Source organism: Tursiops truncatus, chromosome 16 (assembly GCF_011762595.2).
Source record: "Tursiops truncatus isolate mTurTru1 chromosome 16, mTurTru1.mat.Y, whole genome shotgun sequence".
In the NCBI taxonomy this organism is placed as follows: domain Eukaryota; kingdom Metazoa; phylum Chordata; class Mammalia; order Artiodactyla; family Delphinidae; genus Tursiops; species Tursiops truncatus.
Genome location: NC_047049.1, coordinates 52,947,308 through 52,970,342, shown reverse-complemented (window position 1 = coordinate 52,970,342; position 23,035 = coordinate 52,947,308). Strand labels below are relative to the sequence as shown.

Below are 23,035 nucleotides of genomic sequence, written 5' to 3'. Positions count from 1 at the left end.
ATTAAAAGAAAAAAAATGGATGGAGAAATACATACAATGCTAACACTAATCCAAAGAAAGCAGAAGTATCTATATTAATTTCAGACAGAGCAAACTTTAGAGCAAGGAAAGCTATCAGGGAAAAAGAAGGGCACTGCATAATGATAAAGGGGTAAATTCTCTAAGAACACAAAACAATTCTAATACGTATGCGCCTAACAACAGAGCATCAAAATACATGAGACAAACATCAGTAGAACTGCAAGGAGAATCAGATGAATCCATCATTACAGTTGGAAGCTTCAACACCCATCTATCAGAAAATGGATAGATCCAGCAGGCAAAAAAACCAGTAAGGACATAGTTGAAATCAACAACAGTCATCAATCAAATGTATATAATGGACACTGATAGACTGCTTTGTCCAACAGCAGAATACACAGTCTCCTCAAGCTCACATGGAACACTCACCAAGATAGAGCATAGTCTGGGCCATCAAACGTAACTTCTGTTCTTCAAGAAAAGAAATCATACAGTGTCTTGCTCTCAGACTGCAATGGAATTAAACTAGTAATCAATAACACAAAGATAGCTGGAAATCCCCAAATACTTGAAGATTAAACAACACACTTCTAAATAATACATGGGTCAAAGAAGAATTCTCAAAAATATGTTTAACTAAATGAAAATGAAAATATAACTTAACAAAATTTGTGGGGTACAGTGAAAGCAGTGATTAGAGTGAAATTTATAGCACTGAATGCACATATCAGAAAAGAAGAAAGATCTAAAATCAATAATTAAACTTCTACCTTAAGAAACTAGAGAGAGAAGAGTAAATTAAATCCAAAGTAAGAAGAAAAAAAGAAATAAAAATTAGAACAGAAATCAAGTAAATTGAAAATAGGAAGTCAATAGAGAAAATCAACTAAACCAAAAGTTTATCCTTTGAAAAGATCAATAAAATTGATAAGCCTCTAGCCAGGCTAACTAAGAAAAAAAGGGAGAGGACACAAATTACTAACATAAGAAATGAAAGAAGGGACATCACTATAGATCCCATGGCCATTAAAAGGATATTAAGGAAATACTATGAACAACCCTATATGCACAAATTTGATAACCAGATGAAATGGACCATTTCCACAAAAGATATAATCTGCCAAAACTCACACAAGAAAAGATAGACAATTTGAAGAGGCCTATATTTATTAGAGAAATTGAATCAATAATTAATAACTTTGCAAACATAAAGCACTAGGCCCAGATGGGTTCACTGGTGAATTCTACCAAACATTTTAAGAAGAAAATATACCAATTTTCAGGCTTCCCTTGTGGCACAGTGGTTAAGAATCTGCCTGCCAGTGCAGGGGACAGGGGTCTGAGCCCTGGTCCAGGAAGATCCCTCATGCTGCGGAGCAACTAAGCCCATGTGTCACAACTACTGAGCCTGCACTCTAGAGCCCGTGAGCCACAACTACTGAGCCCACGTGCCACAACTACTGAAGCCCACGTGCCTAGAGCCCGTGCTCCGTAACAAGAGAAACCACCACCACGAGAATCCCATGCACCGTGACTAGGAGTAGCCCCTGCTCGCTGCAACTAGAGAAAGCCCACGTGCAGCAACAAAAACCCAACGCAGCCAAAAATAAATAAATAAATAAGAAAATATACCAATTTTCTACAATTTCTTTCAGAAGACAGACGCAGAGTGAATACTTCCTAACTCATTCTATGATACCAGCATTACCCTAATACCAATACCAGACAAAGCCATTACAAGAAAACTACAGACCAATATCTCTCATGAACATGGATGCAAAAATCCTCAACACAATATTAGCAAATCAAATTCAACAATATATAAAAAGAATTATACACCACAATTAAGTGGGATTTATCCTAGTATGTAAGGCTGGTTCAACATTCAAAAATCAATTCATGTAACCTATCATATCAACAGGCTAAAGAAAAAAGCCACATGATCAAATCAATAGATGCAGAAAAAGCATTTGACAAAATCCAAAACCTACTCATAACAAAACTCCTCAGTAAACAGGAAAAGAGGGGATCTTCCTCTACTTGATATCTATTTTAAAACCACACAGATTATCATGTCATCTGTTGTCTATTCTGTTCCACTGGTCTATGTGCCTGTTTTATGCCAGTACCATACTATTTTGATTACTATAGCTTTGTAATATAGTGCAAAATCAGGAAATGTGATGCCTCCAGATTTGTTCTTTCTTAGGATTGCTTTGGCTATTTGGGGTTTTAGGATAGTTTTTCCTATATCCTTAAAAAATGCCATTGGAAATTTGATGGGGATTGCATTGAATCTGTAAATTCCTTTGGGCAGGATGGACATTTTCACAATATTAATTCTTACAATCAAGCAATATGGAATATCCTTCCATTTATTTGTGTCTTCTTTTTCCTTTTTATTATTTGTGTCTTCTTCAGTCTCTTTCATCAATGTCTTATACTTCTCAGTGTACAGGTCTTTCACCTCCTTGGTTCAATTTATTCCTAAATATTTTATTGTTTTTTGGGGATGCTATTGTAAATGCAATTGCTTTATTTTTTTGCTATAATCATTTTATTTCTGAAAATAAAATAATGGCCCTTCTTTTATTAATGATTTTAACAACTTGAGTCTTTTACTTTTTTACTAGTCTAGCTAAAGATTTGTCAACTTTGTTGATCCTTTCAAAGAATCAACTTTTGGTTTTGTTGATTTCTTCTCTATATTTCTTCTACTCTCTATTTCATTTATTTTGGCACTAATCTTTATTATTTCCTTCCTTCTGTTTGTGTCTGGTTTGGTTTGCTCTTCTTTTTCTAGTGTCTTGAGGTGTAAGGTTAGGTTATTGATTAGAGATCTTTCTTTTTAAAATATAGATGTTGGGCTTCCCTGGTGGCGCAGTGGTTGAGAGTCCGATGCAGGGGACACGGGTTCACGCCCCGGTCCGGGAAGATCCCACATGCCGCAGAGTGGCTGGGCCCGTGAGCCATGCCCTCTGAGCCTGCGCATCCGGAGCCTGTGCTCCGCAATGGGAGAGGCCACAACAGTGAGAGGCCCACGTACTGCAAAAATAAATAAATAAATAAATAAAAATAAAATAAAATATAGATGTTTACAGCTATAATTTTCCATCTGAGCACTGTGTTGGTTGCATAAATTTTGGTATGCTGTGTTTTTGTTTTCATTAATCTCAAAATATTTCCTAATATCCCTTGTGATTTCTTCTTTGACCTCTTGGTTATTTAAGAGTATGTTGTTTAATATCCACATAATTGTGAATTCCTCAAATTTCCTTCTGGTAATGATTTCTAATTTCATTCCATTGTGGTCAGAAAACAAACTTTTTGTATGATTTCAATTCTTTTGATTTTTAAAGACTTATCTGATTGCCTAACATATGGTCTCTACTGAAGAATGTTTCATAGGCACTTGAGAAGAATGTATTCTGCAGCTGTTGTATGGAGTTCTCTATAGATGTCTATTAGCTTAGATGTGTATTAACTTACAAAGCTTAGATTGCTTTCTTTCTCTTTCAGATAGTTTGTTGTTAATGTATAGAAATGCAATTGATTTCTGTATGTTGATCTTGTATCCTCCAACTTTACTGAATTCATTTATTAGTTATAGAAGTTTTTTTGGTGGTCTTCAGGGTTTTCTATATCATGTCATCCGCAAACAGAGATACTTTTACTTCTTTCTTTCTGATTTGGATGACTTTTTTTTTCTTTTTTTTTGCCTAATTGCTATGACTTCCAGTACTTTTGCCTAATTGCTAAGATTTCCAGTACTATGTTGAATAGAAATGGTGATGGTGGGCATCCTTGTCTTGTTCCTGATCTCAGAGGAAAGGCTTTTAACTTTACACCATTGAGTATGATGTTAGCTATGGGCTTGTCACATATGGCCTTTATTATGGTGAGGAATAATCCTTCCATACTTAATTTGTTGAGTTTTTATCACGAAAGGATGTTGAATTTTGTCAAATGCTAAACATACTTCTTTCCCTTAAGGTATGACCTGGAAGAAGCACATATAACTTTTGCTCACATCCCTTTGGCCAGGACTAAGGGCCGTACATCCATTCCTTGGAGATATTGTGGGTTCAGCTTCAGATTACTGCAATAAAGTAAATATAGCAATAAAGCGAGTCACATGAATTTTTTGGTTTTGCAGTGCATACAAAAGTTATGTTTACACTATACTGTAGTCTGTTAAGTGGACAGTAGCATTATGTCAAAGAAAACAGTGTACATACCTTAATTTAAAAATACTGCCAAAAACTGCTAACCATCATCTGAGCCTTCTGCAAGTCATAATCGTTCTGCAATAGTAGCATCAAAGATCACTGATCACCATAACAAATATAATAATAATGAAAAAGTTTAAAATATTGCTAGGATTACCAAAATGTGATACAGAGACACAAAGTGAACAAATGCTGTTGGAAAAATGGCACCTATAGACTTGCTTGATGCAGGTTCCTACAAACCTTCAATTTGTAAAAAACACAATAAAGTGAAGCTCAATAAAATGGGGTATGCCTGTACTTAACTGCAAGAGTGGTTGGGAAATGTAGTCTTTCTCATGGATGGCTTTCTATGTTGCCAAACTTTGGTGACTCTATCCCTAAAAAAAGAAAACAGAATGGATTTTAGGGTTCAACCAACAGTGTCTGCCATAACATATTGATAGGAAAATACATGAAAAACCAGTAACAGTATTTGCTTCTAGGAATAGGGTACTGGTGGCTGGGAACACAGGTGAGAGGAAAATGTCCCTTTTAATGCCCTTTTGAACTTTAATACATGTGAATGCATTAACTAATTAAATATTTTTAACAAAGTAATAAAATAGCATTATCCTATGCACTTAGTAAACCTCCATATCTGATTCACTGATCAGAAGTTTTTTTGTGCCCTCACCCTCAGCCCCTCAGAGAGGGTTCTAGATGTGGCATGAAAGTTGGGCCACATTAAGCTCTATTAAATCAGTATGGTTTGAGGAGCCAGGGAAGCCCTGTGGGCCTGCACAGGCAGAGGCCTGGAGAGGAATGCAAATTCAGATAAGCAGCTGGGAGAGCTGCTCTCCCTGACAGTGGACCCAGTTGGCACTGGGCCTTCCTTGTGCCCTTCCTGACTGTGCTTGTTTAGGGGGACAGAAGGCCAGTTCTGCTACCAGGTCCTTACTCCAGCACCGATCATACTCAAAAGGAGGAGGCGGCCAGCGCCCTCCGGACAGGAGGGGCTTGGGAGCTGGGCCTGGAGACACAGCCAACTCCTGGGGTGGGCCGTGAGGCTTGCCCTTTCAAGCAGAAAGCCTTTGAAGCATCTGCCAGGCAGAGGCCTTGGCTGCCCTTATCTGGCTCTCATTTCTATCCCAACATTTGTGACTCAAGAGAACCTTGGGGTAACTTTGGGCCTATGTGGGGTGAGGGCTGGGGGCCACCAGCAGTGAACCCCTCACCCTAGTGCACAGGGTCAGGCCCCTAACCGGCCCCAGCTGGGCCATGGGGCAGAGCACAGGACAGACACCCTCCCACCTCCTGGTGCATAGACAGTGAAGGTCCTGCTCCCTGGACTGGCTCCCAGCACCCCATGGGCTCCCCACAGCTGCTCTTTAATGCCCAAGGAGCTCTTTACCCACAGAGAAACATAGCCAACTCCGCACCTTGTCTCACGTGCAATGTAGGAAAACTGAAACAGTTAACATTTCTCTAAATATTCACATACTATTGGTATAACTAACAAACTGACTTTTTATAATTTTAACAACGTAGAGTTCCCTGAACAATTGAAGTTAAATGTAATCAATTACACTCTTCCCAATTCTAATGCTTCAGTCTCATAAATGTTTCAAACACATTTAAAAATCGACAAATAAGAATATAATCATCACAAAACCAGATCTGCATACTCATCCCGAAACTCATCCCGAAAATGACAAATGCTAAGGTGTAGGTCTAAATTTGTTTATTATCTCGAGTCAGGAGCAGACTCGATAGACACGACACTCTGTGCCCATTTGTCACCCATCACTGCCCTCTCCTGGGGATCTCAGAGAGCTGGCCACGCAGCTCTGGCCTCACCAGAGCTCTGTACCCCAAACTGTCCGTCCTGGGCAGAGTGACTGGACCAGAGTCACTGGTCCTGGACTCTGAGTCAGGACCTCATAGGCTGGCCAGACATGCAAGGCATGCCAACCTGCAAGGCTGGCACAAAAGTTCTGCCCAAGAAGGGATGTGGATGGTGACAGCTGAGCAAAGCAATCAGCATCTCACTCTTGGGGTACATAAATGTGCCTCTCTGAGAGATGAAGGGGGCAAGGGCTGAAGACTCACAGAGGAGACAGTAGGCAGACCTCAGGCAGGGCCCGAGGGGAAGCTGGGGACCAGTTGGCCAGAAGCAGCTGGAGCCAGAGAAACAAAGTGAGACACTGGTGCCAGAGCATGAGTGACCATCTGGTAGCTGGTGACATGGGGACACCCAGGCCCATTCTCCTGAAGAGCCTGGCTGAGGGGCTAGGCTGCCTAGTTTCTACTTCCCTGAGTGTTCTCACACAGGCAAAAGGAATGGGCAAAAGATGTTCTGAGCTCAGGTGATGACATGTGCTGAGGCTACGTGCACAGAAAACAGAAGCTGATCCGGAGATTTATGTTCAGGAAGTGAGGGAAGCAGGACAGGGTGGGGGGAGAAATTGAACTGTGAGGTTATTCCAAGGGAGGCCTCAATTGACCTCATGGGGAGGCTGGAGCCGGGATCACTCATTAGTTGTCCAGAAATGAGCAAAGGGGGATTTGGTGAGCTTTGGGCCCAAGAACCCTGATTGAGGTAGCTCCCTTCTACCCGGGGCAATTCCCTATCAGATTCCATACCTGGTCCTGAAGTCTGTGTGGTCACCACTACACTAGAGGTGACAGACTGGGTGACCGAGTGTGAAGGAGGCCTGTGGTCAGAGATGTGGTTACAGAGACCTGCTCAGATGTGGTTATAGTGACCAGGTGTGGTCGGCCTCTGAAGAATGTTCAGTGAAATGAATTTCTCATGGTCTGGGGGAAGGGGATGATGGGATCAGATTTTCCTTCTAGACTGGGGCTGGGGCTCAGGAGAGAGAGCAAGTCTGGTGATAAACATGAAGTGTGGCCAGGGAAGGCATCTAAAGACACAGGAACAGCAGAGACCTCAGAGGCCCTGTGGAGATGGGGGCATGGGGAAGAGCAGCAACAATTACAGGGAGGGGAGATCAGGACACTCAGAAGAGTAGGTGCGTGGTCCTGCCACTACAATATGTGGTGCTGCCTGAGTGGGTAACTAGAAGAGGGAGCCAGGAGAACAAGTGCTCCAGGAAGGAATCTTCAGACCAAGACTGAAAGACCTTTTCTCCTGCCCCAACACACCCAGCTGTGGCTCCGTAAACTCAGTTCAGCCGGCTGCCTCTAGATGGCAGTGTGTGCATGCGGCAGCAGCTGTCCCACACTGCTCCCCAGGGAAGGCCAGGTTCTCCCAGGGGACCAGGGAAAAGTCCCCAGAGCCATGCGGGGGACAGGCAGAGGCACCTGTGATGCCTGCAGCATCCACCTGTGCTCTGCTCTGCTTCAGGTGGGTGGGGCAGGTGCCTCTTTCTCCCCTTCCTAGGGGTTCCTATCAGGGTCCTTCCTGGCAGGGCCTGAACATAGGGGTCCCAGGGGCTTAGTGGACCCCCAAATCCGTGTGTTCGTGACTCTACAGTCTTGGGTGGAAGACTGAGACACAAAGGTCTGGACATAAAGCTAACACTTCTGATTCTACCACTTATGCGGAGAGTGACTCCCTCGGAGCCTACTTTCCACATTTGTCCTATAAATGCATAGCTCTGTGGAAGTCAGTTCACATGAGATTATTTCAGAAGAAAAAATTCTTCACTGTCAAGTGATTTTCACATTTGCACATAGTCCACAGTTCCCCTGGTGGACAGAGCTTTCAGGGGGCAAAGCTGGGGTTGAACCTAGGCAGTCTGACCTTGCTCTCGACCTCTCTGATTGGCCTCCTCCCTCTGCTGTCTTATTGGCCACATCTGGACTTCCTTCTTTGGCAAAACCGTCTTCTTCCATTTGGAGAAATAACAGTAGGGTTGACTCACAGGCAGTCAGGGTTAGAAGGGCTCTGGGAGGTTACCTACTAAACAACTGTCCTCTCCCTCCCACCTTCAATTTATGGATTGGACAACTAAGGGGTGATAAGACTCCTTGTCACCATCATCTATAAGAGTCCTGGCCTCCATCATTAAAGTATGCTCCACTGTGTCGTGTGCTAACACATGGGTTCCTATCACAAATCTTTACAGTGTGGTAGGGGACACTGTCTGAGGACAGAGGTCTCAGGGCTGTGGCTGCAGATGCAAATAGGAGCAAGAAGCCCTTGGAAAATTGCAGATTTTTTTTTAACATTTAAAAATTTTCATTTATTTATTCTTTTTTTTTTGGCTGTGTTGGGTCTTTATTGCTGTGCGCGGGCTTTCTCTAGTTGAGGTGAGTGGGGGCTACTCTTCACTGCGGTGTGCGGGCTTCTCACTGCAGTGGCTTCCCACTTCAGTGGGCTCTAGGTGCTCGGGCTTCAGTAGTTGTGGCTCGCAGGCTCTAGAGCACAGGCTCAGTAATTGTGGTGCACAGGCTTAGTTGCTCCGTGGCATGTGCGATCTTCCCGAAACAGGGCTCAAACCCGTGTCCCCTGCATTGGCAGGTGGATTCTTAACCACTGTGCCACCAGGGAAGTCCTGCAGATTTTTTAAAAAATAGATGGTTCTGGAACAAATAGGGCAGGCATTGGGTGACAGGCCAAGAAATTAATTTCTTTTCTGTTCACCTTTCTCTAGGGCTCCCTGATCTTTTCAAGAAAGGCAACATCAATTCAAAACAGCTCGGAGTGAAAGGTCTACCAAAGACGTTAGCACCTGGCTCAGCCAAGTCCTGCCATACTTCCTGGGGTGACCCATCCTCCCACTGGCCTCTTGGCCCTGACTTCCTCACTGCAAGGGCCACTGATTCCTCCATTTCATCCTGATCACTCACTCCCGTGGATACATCCCTCTGTCTGACCGTAGCCACGTGCAACCATTCCTGTCTTCTGCGGTCAATGAGGGCCCTCCTGCCTCATCTCTACCTTCTCCTTTCTTCCCATCTACTGGCCCTTCCAGCTGTCACTTCTCTCCCCTACCACCCAAGACTCATGATACGACACCTCAGTGCTTTCTTTCCAATATTCTTCAATCCTCTGCACTATTGTTTTTCTATCATGCCTTTCTAGCAGACCCTCAAACTTTGATCAATCCTACTGCCTGTGCTCTCTGCACCTGGACTTACCCCAGCCGCTGAAGACCGATGAAGGCTTTGCCATTTGAGCTGTAACTCTGACTCTGGTTCGCCATCCTCACCTGGGCTCCCAATCCTTCCTCAAATCCTTCTGTCTGCCCCTCCTCAGAAGCCTCTCCCATTTTCTACTAAGTTTCTCTGAAATCCTTGGATCCCACCAAACATCCACTTTCCTTAAACAGGTGACCTATTCCTCCTATTTTCAGAAAAAAAAAGGAAGCCTTCACTCAGGAACCCCCACTAAATCCACAAACATCTGCATCTCACTCAGCTCTTCCGCCATCCTCTTGTCTCCATGGAGGCCTATCTGTCCTCCAGTCTTTGGCTGCCCTCTTGTTCTGAACCCCAATCCTTCCCACCTTCTCCAGCAAGCATCATCTTTTTTCCTTCAGACTCTTCAATTTCTCTTCTTCTACTGCCTCTTCCCTACATCATTTAAACATATTCAAGTCTCTCCTTTCTTAAACAAACAAACCTCTCCCTCAGCCTCTTACCCTCATCATCTTCCAGCTAAAGACCTCACTCTGATCCTCATTTATTCTCCAGCCCACTTAACAGGCTTGTGACCCAACTATCCACTGGCCCAGCTCTCTGAAGCTCCCGACACCTGTGGTCACTCCTCAGCCTTGTCTCGCAGCCTTCCTTGGCAGCACTGGAAACTGGGGGCCACTCCTTCCTTCCTGAAACATTCATTTCTCTTGACTTGCACACACACCATCCTTCTGGCTTTGCTTCTATCTCACTGGCTGCTCTTTCTCAGGCTCCTTAATCCCTCTCCTTTTTCTCTTCCTAGTCGTCTCCACATTCATCAGGATTCTGCCTCTGTTGTTTTTCCTTCTCAACTCCCAGTCCCAGGATAATTTCCTCTACTTTCATGGTTTTAATCATCATCTCTGGGCAGCTCTCTCAATAATCATTCTCCTCTTCTTTCTTTCAAACAGGCTCGGAACCTAATTTTCTTTTAGCATTAAAATGTTGTGTTTTTTTATTGTGGTAAAATATATATAACATATATAACCTAATTTTTAAAAATTACATTTCCCAGCCTCCTGTGGAGCTATGGATTGCCATGCGACCAGACTTGGCCAATGAGGCATAAGCAGCAGTCGGCAGGGATTTCTGGGGAAGTTTTGCTGTCCTAACATAGGTGCTACTCTTTCATCCTTTTTTGCTCTTTCTCCTGCCTATATGGAATGAAGGTAGGAAGCTGGAGCTGGAGCAGCCATGGTATGACCACAGCTGGCTCTGAGGATGCAAGCTTCCCAGTAATGAGAGCCAGAGCAGACTGACAGAGCGGACCTGGGACCTGAATGACTGTGGCACTGCTGACCAGCCTTACTCTACTTACCTTCAGACTGTGCGTTATGTCAGAGTTTTCAATGAGTATAGCAGCAAAATGCAACAAACCCTATTTAGTCAAAGCAATGTGGTTGGGTTGATGTTACAGGAGCTGAACACAAGTTTTGATTAGTACAACTCCCAAATGTACAGTTTTTGCTTATATGTCTCTCCTGAACTTCAAACAGCAAATTGGACCTCTTTTCTCTGTCCAGACACCTCAAATGGAAGAGGTCCAAGTTGTCACCCCTCACGAAACACACACACACACACAGAATCACTTGGATTCCTGGTCTCAGTAAACAGCATCACCATCTATGCAGCCAGAATCCTATCAGTCACCATCCTATTAGTCACCCCTCAATTCTACCTCCTAAATATATTTTGAATCTGTTCACCTCTTAGATCTCATCACCGACTTCCTGAACCATTGTAACAGTTTCCTTCCTATTTTTTAATCTTGCTCCTTCCAATCCATTCTCCCTACTGCAGCCTTAGGGATCTTCTAAAAGCACAAATGTAATAATGTTACTACTCTGCCTAAAACCTTTCAGAGATAGCTTAGGGCCTGAGGAATACCAGGCATATACTGTAAGACTTTGCCGGAATTATGATGTTGGTCCTGCAACACCACCTCTTTGGCATAGGTGTTGCTCTACAGACCACAGGGATGGAAATATTGACCTACACCTGGTTCAGTTACGGAAACCTCTCTCCCTTGCCACAGTGATTGGTCCAAGACTGGGCACGTGACTAGAGCTGGGCCAATTAGAGGCCTCCCTTGGGATTTGTTCAAACCAACCTAGAGTGTAGTTATTCGGAGTCACATCTCCAACATGGGGCAAACTCTGAGCACTAGGAGAGGCAGAGGAAGGGGGTCTTGGACTGGGCAGCCCACAGGATCAGCCCCTAGTGTTCAGAGTCAATCTGGTTTCCAGTTCGTCTTTTGATTCTGTGTGTGACCTGAGTATCCTTCCAGTAATCTTCCCTCCTTTGGCCTAAGCTAATTTGAATAGGTTTTTCTCACTTCCAACCAAAACATCCTGACTAAAGTGAAGATCCTTGGTTGTCTGGTGGTTCCCAGAAAACACATAAGAGTTCCTTCCAGCTCATGTTTTATAAACATTATTTCATTTGATTCTTACTATAAGCTCGTGAGGTGAGTTTTATTATTATCTTGACTTTACAGATAAGAAAAGTAGGGCTCAGAGATGTAAAGTATTTTGCTCAAGATCCAGAGGCTGAGAATTAGGAGCACTTGGACACCAAGTTCCTCTTCTATTCAAGCTGCTTCCCCTCATCGCCCCCCTGCCCCCCAGCTTGTACACACACACACACACACACACACACACACACACACACACACAGAGGCGCTACAGAGCAGGGCCCAGGGAGAGTAAAAGCAGCACTGGGATAGGGAGCAGACTGGGACAGGAGGGTAAGGAGGAAGTCTGAGGATGATAAAGGCCAAGCTCCTCCATTTAAAATTTATAGCCAACTCCAGGTCCAGGAGGAGAAGAAACTCTCAGCTTCTTTCTTTTTACCCCTCCTTGTAATGTTTTTTGTTCCCATAATCTATACCTAAGGCTTGCAGTCTGTGCAATAATTCAGTTATATTCTTGGCAATTACAGTTCTGGGGGCTAGCCCGGAAACTAAGTCACTGTTTACAATACAGCCCTCTTATGAGTTGGGACTGTCCATATCTCAATTCTTTTAATTTATTTTGTCTTTTGGTTACGTTGTACTTTTTTTCTTCCAGTTTTATTGAGATGTAACTGACATACAGCACTGTGTGAGTTCAAGGTATATGGCAAAATGATATGACTTACATACATCATGAAATGATTACAATAAGTTTAGTGAACATCCATCAACTCATACAGATACAAAATAAAAGAAAAATAAAAAAAAATTTTTCCTTATGATGAGAACTCTTAGGATTTACTTTCTGAACTTTTATATGTAACATACAGCAGTGTTAATTAATCATGTTGTACATGACATCCCTAGTACTTCTTTATTTCACAACTGGAATTTTGTACCTTTTGACCACCTTCATCCAATTCCCCTTCTCCCCACCCCCCCACCTCTGGTAACCACACATCTGATCTCTTTTTCTATGAGCTTGCTTGCTTTTTGAAGTATATAACTGACCTACAACACTATGGCAGTTCCTGGTGCATAACATAGAGATCTGATATTTCTATACATTTCAAAACGATCACCACTGCAATTCTTTTTACTTTTAAGAAAGGAAGAGAAAATGGGCCTGCCCTGCTTTGAGTGTCCCTGATGCTTTCTGAAGCCGTATTATTGTAAAAATGGGTCAGGTAAAGCTTGGTGGGTCTCAAAGGGCAGCTGGAAATGGCAGGCGAGTGTCATAAGTAACTGTCAGTGAGGCCTGGTCGGGGAGGGGTGGAGGCCTTGCCGGTTTTGTGGGCACTCCCCTCACCCTCTTCATGCCCTGCAGCAGTGTGGCCAACTGTTCCAGAAAGCAGCTGTCTCCCTGAGGCTGCTCAGGCTGGCAGGACCTCCAACATCATCGGGTCCATGATTCACAAAGCTGGCCTTACTCTCTCCTCCTTGTTCTAGGCTCATGACCTCCTTCACATCCAGGGTTAACCAGAAATCATCAGGTGTGGATGACCATCTTCCCAATTGCAACTTTCACTGGAAACATCTTCTCTGTCTCCACACCCTCCTTTTTAATAATGGTGGAGTCATCCCTCTACCAGAGGTGTCCTCACCATTCATGCTCACATAACATCTCCTTCCACCTTTTCTTCAGAATCATCACTCCTGCATCATTCCTATCACTCTTCAAACCTGCCCTAATAACTTCCATATTTTAACAAAACCCTTTGTATCCTAACAGAAGTAAAAATTAGATATGGCTATGAGCACTGGAAAACAGAGGATTAAACAAGACAGAAATTTCTTTTTCTCAAATACAAAATCAAGAGGTAATAGCCCAGAGCACGTACGGTGGCTCCCTAAACATTAGGAACCCGGATTTATTCTAACTTGTTGCACTAACATCCTCAACACATGGCTACGGCTTCAAAGTTCAATAGGCTGTCTGCAGCTCTATTTACATATTCCAGTGAGCAGGAGACCAATGGCTGAGATAAGCACACCACTTCCCTTTAAAGCTACTTCTCCAAAGTTGCACGTGGACACCTCCACTTCCTTCCTGTTGGCTGGAACTGAGTCATGTGACCACACGCAGCCATGAGGGAGTCCTAGAAACTTGCTTTTATTCAGGCAAGCCATGTGGCCAGCTAGAACTGGAAAGTCTATAATAAAGGAAATGGGGGAGAATGGCTATTAGGGTCATCTAGCATTCTCTGGCAAAGCCTCCTATGATTCCACATCCCTTTCTAGACCTCTCCCTGTTCTGTGTTCCCTGTTGGACAAGCTGTCCAAACACTATAGCTCTACCAAGGTCTGGCTGCCACCCCACTACTCCTGGAACACTGTCCTTATCATGTGCACCAATGACATTCATGGGGCCAGAGTCAAAGGATCTTTCCCCTTCTTCATCTTATCTGAGCTGGAAGTAGCATCTACCACAGCTGACCACTCTTTTCTGGAAACACTGCTTTGTCAGTCTCCGGGACATAGCACTCTCCCGGTTCTCCTTTCGCCTCCCCAGCCTCTTTTTCAGTCTTCTTTCCTGCTCTGGCTCCTCTGTCTGACTCCTCTGGGTCCCTCTTGAACCCTCTCCTCTTCTGCATCTACCTCCTCAACCTAGGTGACTCCCTCAGATCCCAAGGTGTTTACCATCATTAAAATGATGCCTCCCAAAGCCCCACTCCCAGCCCAGGCCTCTCTTCTGAGCACCTAGTGACTGGACAATTGAACTGGATCTCTGACAGGCATCTCAACTCAACATGACTAAAACAGAATTCTTTTTTTTTAAATTAATTAATTAATTTTTGGCTGTGTTGGGTCTTCATTGCTGTGCGTGGGCTTCTCATTGCGGTGGCTTCTATTGTTGTGGAGCATGGGCTCTAGGCGCGTGGGCTTCAGTAGTTGTGGCACGTGGGCTCAGTAGTTGTGGCTCACGGGCTCTAGAGTGCAGGCTCAGGAGTTGTGGCACACGGGCTTAGTTGCTCCGAGGCATGTGGGATCTTCCCGGACCAGGGATTGAAACCCTGCCCCCTGCACTGGCTGGCGGATTCTTAACCACTGCGCCATCAGGCAAGCCCCTAAAACAGAATTCTTGATGTGTCTCCCTGAACTGTAGTCCCTTTCCTCCAGGCTACTCCACCCAATAAATGAGACACTGTTCACCCACTTACTCCAGCCAGAAACTTCGGAGTTATCTTTGGTTTCTCTATTCCCTGCCCCTATATCCATCCTATCAGTGTCCATGTCCAAAACAGCATCTTTCAACTACTCACCTTAGTGTGGCCACCAATTTGGTCCAAACCACCATTAGTTTTGGCCGGGCCTGCCATAACAGTCTAATTATCTCCTTGCTTTTATTTGTGCCTGCCACCCACCCAATTTATTTTCACACAGCAGAAAATCAAAACACAGTCTTCTGCATAAAACCCCTCAATGGTTTTTTTTACTTTTTTTTTTTTTTTTTTTTTTGCATTACGCGGGCTTCTCACTGCCGTGGCCCCTCCCGTTGCGGAGCACAGGCTCCGGACGCGCAGGCCCAGCGGCCAGGGCTCACGGGCCCATCCGCTCCGCGGCATGTGGGATCTTCCCAGACCGGGGCACGAATCCGCGTCCGCTGCATCGGCAGGCGGACCCTCAACCACTGCGCCACCAGGGAAGCCCACCCTCGATGGTTTAATAAACAGTCTCCATTCCTAAACACAGTCTTGCATGGCCTGGTCCCTGCCCACTTCCCCACTTCATCCTTGTTCTTTTTCCCAGGCTTGCTGAACTCCAGCCACAAGGTTTTGTTTTCAGCTCCTTCACACATTCACAGCTTACCTTCCTCAGGGCCTCGGCACAAACTGTTCTTGACTTGGAATGTCTCTGCTTGGCTTTTCCCAAAGCTATCTCCTCATTTTCTTGACTTCAACTTCACCATCACCTCCTCAAAGACATTTTCCCTGCTGGCTCCACCTAAAGTACAAACAGCTCTTGTTCTCTATCCCAGTCCTTTGTTTTTGTCCCAGCATTTATTTCAACCTGCAATAATGTGCCCTCCACCGAAAATCAGCCTTATGTAGCAAGAGGCTTCAGCTGTCTCGTTTACTGCTGAATCCTCAGCGTCAAAACAGGGCCTGGCCACAGACCAGGCGCTCAGTCAAGCACCCACTATCTGCTAGAGGATGAATGGACAGACAGGTTCTGCAAGGGGGTCTCTGAGCTGCCTGGGGTGTCACAAGCAGACTGCATCCCCCTTAATAAGAAAAAACTGGGAATGGACTGAACAGTTCAAGATCTCCTCCTTACATTGGACTTAACCTGTTGGTTGCTTTTACTAGAATGTGGTGCAACTAGTCTCTTGACCCAATTTTAACAGATCCGAGTTTCCTGCTGTCCCCAGAACAAATCGCTTAGCCCTCCTCCATCTGAATGAGTTTAAGGCTCCTTAAAAAATGAGGCGTGCCCGGGCCTCATTTTTCAGATAGGTGGATTGAGACCCCAGAGGTCAGCCTTTTTAACATCAGAGCCCAGCCAGCGGTGCGAATACCTCTCTAACACAGGCTGTACCTTCAGTACCCCCTCCCCCCGCAAGAATCCTCTCAGCCATCTTGTCAGGATGAAGGTGAGGGACGAATCTCGGCAGGTAGTCGAAAGAGAGCGTGGTATTTTTAGCACGAAGGCTACAAGCAGCCAGTCTTTACCGGCCGGTTTACAAAGAATAAATGTTAATTTACTACCCCAGTCTTGAAGCCCAACCCCAACCCCAGTCTCCGAGGCCCGGCAGGAATGCCTTCCAGCACTTTCAATTCAGCCATTTTTCTAACCCTGCGCTCACCTCTCTACCCGGTCACCCCCGTAGCCCCGAGCTGTGACACCCACAACTCGCGCTTCTCTCAGGCTGGGTTCCGGTGGGGTCAGTGACAAGGCCGACGTGGCGTCCACGTATTGCTCCGGCCCCCAAACGCTGGGCGCGGGTCCGGCCTCAGCCTGCCCCGCTCACCCAAGGGGCGAGCGACGACCAGGGCCGCCCCCCGCCTGCGGCCCCGCCCAAAGCGGGACAAAGGGGCGGGCCGGGGACCGGGCGCCGCGGGTTCTGCCCAGGCGCGGGCTGGAAGGCCGGGCGGGGCGAGCGGTGGGGGCGGGGCGTGGAGGGCGGGGCCGCGCCAGGCGGCGCAGGGAAGTGGCGCCCCTTTCTCAGCCGCCGCCGGGCGCCGCGCCCCCGGCCCCGCCCCTCCGCGCCCCGCCCCCGCGCTCGGATGGCCGGAGTCGCGCCCTCCCGCCCAGCGCCGCCGAACTTGCTCTAACTTCCTTGGCCCAGCCCGGCCGCACCGCTGCAGTCGTCGTAGCCGCCGCCGCCGCCGCCGCCGCCGCTGCCGCGCCCGGGTGAGTAGAGCGCGGAGTCCCCGCTGGAGCGTCGGGCCCTGCCGCCCTCATTGTCTGAGGCCGATCCCCCTGAGCGCCCTCTGGGGACTAGGACTGCTCCCCATGTCCAGGATAGGTCCCTCCGGTTCCCTCGCCCCTGCCCCGGGGGCGGCCCGGCGGGCGGCGCTGGCTTTGTCTGCCCAGATCGCCCGTGAGGGGCCGGAGGCCTTGGCCCGGACCCCGCTGAGCCGAACTCGGGCGCCGGGCGGAGTGAGAGCCACAGCGGGCGACCCGGCTGGCGTTCGGGGTTCTGCGGCCCTCGCCCTGTCCGTGTCCCCGGACGGGTGCCTGCTGCGACCGGGCGCGAGTGGGAGCACTCGGGGAGGGAGGGGTCGGACCGCCGCGGTTCTGGGCTCTGCCCCTCTCTCCAGCCTCGAGCCTTGGGTTGGGCACTCCTTTCGTTTCCGTCACGGACCCTCGGCTGCCCGGAGCTCGGGCCAGGGGTGGAGGGCGGCGCGGACTGGGGAGGGCGGTCCCCTTCCCCGCCCCGCCTCGAGTGTGCTCCAAGTCGCCCACCCCGGCGGTGTGTACCACTCTGCCCTGCACGGGTTTGGGGCGGGCGGAGTTTGAGTAGGTGGTGATCCAGCTTCTCCGTGCTGGTCGTTTGGGGTTGTGCTTTGGAGCAAAGCCCGACTCCTGATCTAACTGGAGCTTTGGTCGAGTTGGGTCTGTGGCTGCGGAGTTGGCTTGTCCCGGGGCCACTGCTCCTGCGGGGAGGAGTGGTGGTGCCGCCAGTGGGTATGGTGTGTGTGTGTGTGTGTGTGTGTGTGTAGGGACACTGCCGCCAGTGGGTATGGGGTGTGTGTGTGTGTGTGTGTGTAGGGACACTGCCGCCAGTGGGTATGGTGTGTGTGTGTGTGTGTGTGTGTGTGTGTAGGGACACTGCCGCCAGTGGGTATGGGGTGTGTGTGTGTGTGTGTGTGTGTGTGTGTGTGTGTGTGTAGGAACACTTGGGTACCGGGACTGCTGGGACACGAATCCGGGAGGCACGAAGAAGTTGGTCTCAGGCTAGAAGGGGTCGGTGCTGTGAGGAGTCGGGAAATGGTTGGCCCCGGTACTGCCCTGGCGGCTGGCTGCGGCGCTGTGTAGCAGCGCGCTGGGGTCTGGGGGCATCCGGTCATCCTGGGCCGTGAGTTCAGGGCATTGCATTGGAGCCTTTGCAGGTGTGCTCTCTCCCATGGCCTGCTCCGTAGGAGTCCTTCTCTCTTCTGAGATGGGGGTTGCCTTGGGGCTGATAGGAGTGGGTGGAGCTGCTTGCCAAATCCTCAAAAGTAGCCTTCCCCCTTCCCCTTGACCTCAAAGTAGGGTAAGTTAGTGCCTGCAGAGTGCTCAGGTCACCCCTCCCTGTTGGTGAAGGGAAACCTGGGGCCTAGGCCATCAGAGCACCCCAGCACCCCTACATTCCCTCTACATTCAGTCAGCCCTGTGGAAGGCCAAAGCACCCTTCTTTCCAGGGATCCTCCTGGGCCCTGGCACCCTCAGAATGAAGCGCATATTCCTCCATGATGGCCCCATTTGCCCTTTCACCTCCTCTCTCAGCTGTCTCCAAGCTTTGTCTCGTCCTGAGGATCCATAACGTCTGGGGGTCAGGCCTTGGAAGCCCAGGCTACCAGACGGATTTCCCCTCCCCTCTTATTGCATCCCCACATCTCTGAACTCCACTTTTGGACTACCAAACATGGTCTTCAGTTCATTCAACAAAGCATGGTTGAGAGTCTGTGGGGTGCCAGGAGCTGTTGCAAGCATTGTTCCAGGCTCACAGCTGGCTGTCAGCTCTGTGTGGTCTTAGAACCCAGGCTGGACATGTAGTAGATGCTCTGTAGCGTTTATTAATCTGAGCTTGATCCCTGCTTAGCAGTATTATTCAGGCAAACAGGAGTTCAAGGCCACTGGTGCATTTGGAGGTTTGTGGCAGCCTCTAGGAAGAAAGGGGCTGCAGAAGGGTTGGCTGCCCAGGGAAGTTCCCCCCTTTACCAGCTGGGCAGCTGTGCAAATCTCTGAGGACAGGTGAGGGCGCCTCCCTTCCGGTGACTGGGAGTGGGAGGACAAAGCAGGTGTTCTTTGTGGGAGAGGAGGGGGCCTTGCCCTGCAGGTCCTGGTGGTAGTGAATTCCCAAGGAGGGGAGGGAGCAGGGAGTTCTGGAAGCTCTGGCTTGTGGAAACATTTCCTGAGGTCTCACTCTAGGTTACAGTGCGCTCAGGGATTTGACTTGTTACTTGTTTAACTTCAACTGAGATAGAATTCAGTTTGGCAATGCCTGTAAAGTGCCATTGTGCCGGTCCTGGGAAACCTTTGCTGGTTTTAAAATGTGTAGTAATAGTTAAGTTGATTGAGACTTAATGATTGAGACTTACACCACATACTATCCTAGAAGCTTTACTTGTATTCATTCATTTAATCCGTGAAACGACACAGTATGGTAGATAATGTTAACGTCCCATTTTACAGATGATGAAACTGTGGCCTAGAGAGGTCACAGAGTAACTTGCTTAAGGTCTGAATGTGAACCGGGTTTCCTCATACCTAATTAGATAATGCCTTCCTCTCAGAAGTGAATAAAGTTGATTAATACACTGAACAAGCCTGGCCCACAGAGGAACTAGTAAGTTCTTCAGTGCAGGTGCCCTTATGTTCCCTCTTCTGAAAGCATCTCAACTATCTGGGCACATAGCAGGTTGACTGGTGATGTAGCTTTTGTCTCCCTAAGGCCAGGGAATGGGAAGACCGGCACGGCCATGCACAGTAAGAGCGAGTCATTGCCTGTATCTGTCTAGATAGATCAGAGTTTGCTGTGGTAACAATCCTCAAATCTCGGAGAATTAAAGCAACAAAGGATTATTTCTTATACCACATCCATCGCATGTCTGTTTTATGTTGTTCTCACCGTGGGACCCATGCTGATTAAGTGAAATGTTCCTGGTCACTTGGACAGACGGACAGAGAACATGATGAATCTCACCCTGGCTCTTAAAGCTTCCACCCGGAAGTGGCATTTCAATGGTCGAAGCAGTCACATGGCCACGTACTTCCCTGCAGGGTGGGGAGCAAAAGAGGACTGGGAACATTTGGTGAACAGCACTGATGCCTGCCACCTGCCCACCACTGTGCCGTCTCTGTGACTTCCCAAGGTCTGGGTCTGAGTGTCGTATGTTTCTGTGTCACCATGAACATCGATCATGAATTAGTCAAAGAAATGTCATTTAGGTTAAAGATGAATTGAGGTGCCACATTTGAAGGGCAGAGGTATGGTGAACAAAAATGCTTATTAGGGTAGTTAGAGGTTGTCTGCAGAAGCAGCTTGCTCCTCTGACCCTGGGCAAGTTATTTGAGCCCCTTGGGTCTTCTTTTGCTCATTCATTTATTCATGCATTAGTTTATGAGCCCAAGGACTAGTGATGAGTCCCAGGCCAGGGATTCTTACTAAGCACTTGTTTAGCTCCTAGCCTGGTGCTAGGGGCTGTAAACTGGGTTCCAGGATTCCTGTTTCCTGCTGCTGGGTCCTGGTGGCCTTTAAGGAGGGATGTTATTGCCTATGGGAAGCGAAGCAGGCTCCTGCTCTTTCTCTCTGCCCTGGCACATGAGCCCTTGGACTTCTTCGACTTCCTCATGCTCTATCTGTATGTGGCGAGTAGGGGCAGCCACCTTTCTTGGAAGCAGGAGCATGTAGAAGCACCTCTATAGGCCTTGCCCTTCCCCTTCCACCTGTGAGACTCTGGGGCTGAGCCTGCAGGCCTAGGGGTATGGAAAGGTAAGGTGGTGAGGTTACTAAAGGATGGAGCCACACGAGGACAGGCTTGAATATGGGGCTGGGGTGGTTCTCTGTCTTGCGAAGTGGTTTAGAACCCCTTTGTTAATTGCATTTTTCCACCCGGGCCACGCTTGCAGGGTGTCAAAGAGCTGGCTACCCTGTGGACCTTGCTTTTGTGGTTTGTCACCGGCTTTGTCCCTGGTGACTTCCAGCAGGGTCAAGAAACACTGGTGGAGGTGGTGGGACTTCAGGTTCTTCTGCTCGTGGTTAACGTACTATCCTTAGGCTTGTCTCCTCCTTTTTCAGGGCTTCTGTTTTCTCTCCTACCTGGAGTAGAGAGAGAGGTAATGGTGGTCTACAGCAGTGGTCCCATTCTTGGCTGGTCATCGGAGTCCTCAGGGGACTGTGTAGACCTGTGCTTTGAAAATCTTTGGTCTAAGTGAATGCCAGCATTCCTGATTTGTCTTATCTTCATTATAGCAGTGGGATATTCATAATGTCTCAACATCTGTTTTCTCCCTTAAGGGCATGTTTTTTTTTTTTTTTGGTTCAGACAGGGCAAGTGGCTGTGTTGGACCAGCAAAGGGCCTGGCTAGTAGGAAATGTTTAATGCCGATGAAACATAACGATGAGTAATGTTGTCCAGCACCTAGAGTGGAGAGTGGTGAGGCCAGCTTTAGAGTTGTATCTACTTTCTAGCTGAGTGACCTAGACAAGTCTTTGATGTTTTTTCTTTCTTTCTTTCTTGGATTTGGTTTTCTTATCTGTGAAGTGAGATGAATCTGCCCTTCCTGTCCCTCGTGGGGTTACTGTGAAGCATACACCCTTCAGGTTTGAGAAGCAGTGTGTGCAGCCCCTCAGTTAGGGTGATACCCTGGTTTGGGACTGCTGCCGTCACGCTGACGGCTCTCAGCAAAGTGCTCACCAGCCAAGGATTCTGGGAAGCCCATTTCCTCCATTCTTGGGCCTGGTGGGGTTGGCCAGGGCTGGGCCTGGCTGGGCGTTGCTGTGGTTTTTCCTCAGGAGGCTGCAGGCTGGTAATCTGAGAGTAAGTGGGCCTGGGCAGGCTCCTGGAGGTCTGTTACGTCTCGCTCGCCCAGTAGCCAGGGAGAAGTTCCTAGAGCCCTGATGTCTATCAGCTGGATAGCTGGAGGGACCAGCTCCTCCCTTCTTGGGCTCTGTCAGCCTGTGCTGCGTGGCTGCGAGCCGTGGCGGGGCCATCGGGATCCTGGGTCAGAGCTACACTTCTGGTGCTGCCTCAGACTCTGCGTATGTCCTGGAATTTGGGAGAGCTGAGGCTGGGCTTTCCTGCATGGGTAAGGTTTGGGGAGGGGTCGGGACGTGGGGCTAGGCAGAGGTTGACCCTGAGGAGAGGTTCGATGAACCCCCTCTCTGTGTTTTCCCTGTTTACCTGTACTAGCTGCTGGGGCCTGTGCCAGTCTATTCTGCAGGGCCCAGGAAGCATTAAAAAAAAAAAAGCGGCTTTGAGGAATTTGTCGTCCTGATACTCTGGAGAGGGGCCCTCACAGCAGCTGGAATTAAATGAGTGTCCCCTGTATCTCTTTCATCCACACCCTGAAGTCTGAGTGGTGAGCCTGGGAGGGTCGAGGGCAGCAGCATATCCCAGGACACACAGTTCCAAGGCAGGGTCTGTGCTGATGCATCAGAAGCCCATCAGGGCACCATGGGATAACCGGGCTTGTTGGAAAGTGGCAGGTGGAAATAAGGGATATGGCCGCCCCAGCTTCAGATTTGGCCTCCCAGGAATGGGCGACTGGGCCCTACACACCCACTGCAGCAGTTCGGGCCATGTGTGACTCTCAGCTTTTGGAGTGTTTTGATCCCCAGTCTGGGGTGCCCACTCAGCTTGCTCAGGTCCCTGCTCTTTCCAGGCTTCTGGCTGCTGCCACCAGCTGCTCCAAGGAAAGGCCCTGGTTGCCCACTGAGTGACCATTGCCACGAAGAGACCCTGTTTCCTCTCCAGATGACCTCCCTAATGTCCGGCCACCCTGCAGCTTGGCTGTCTGGTTTCAGCCCTTCACCCCTGCGCCAGACAGACAGGGT

The 23,035-nt window shown here is 48.0% G+C and overlaps 1 protein-coding gene and 1 long non-coding RNA gene across 8 annotated transcripts in view; one reads left to right on the top strand and one right to left on the bottom strand.

The window, feature by feature from the left end:
* Positions 1-552: 552 nt before the first annotated feature.
* LOC117308486 (uncharacterized) lies at positions 553-17,046 on the bottom strand. 4 transcript variants are annotated; one of them, XR_012326555.1, is made up of 5 exons: positions 16,637-16,950; positions 15,640-15,774; positions 4,557-4,630; positions 4,260-4,325; positions 553-4,120 (listed from the first exon to the last, which is right to left on the bottom strand). It is a non-coding gene; the product is annotated as an uncharacterized lncRNA (long non-coding RNA). The 4 variants fall into 4 exon arrangements; XR_012326554.1 differs by lacking the exons at positions 553-4,120; positions 4,260-4,325; positions 4,557-4,630 and adding an exon at positions 12,421-14,897 and having other exon boundaries at positions 16,637-16,930; XR_004522507.2 differs by lacking the exons at positions 553-4,120; positions 4,260-4,325; positions 4,557-4,630 and adding an exon at positions 12,421-13,982 and having other exon boundaries at positions 16,637-16,919.
* The window catches only part of TSPAN14 (tetraspanin 14), a 55,154-nt gene continuing 49,164 nt past the window's right edge, over positions 17,046-23,035 (top strand). For all 4 annotated transcript variants that reach the window (XM_033842460.2, XM_033842459.2, XM_033842455.2 and 1 more), the window contains exon 1: positions 17,046-17,184. The gene's annotated coding sequence lies outside the window, so the exon portion shown is untranslated. The remainder of the gene's footprint in view (positions 17,185-23,035) is intronic.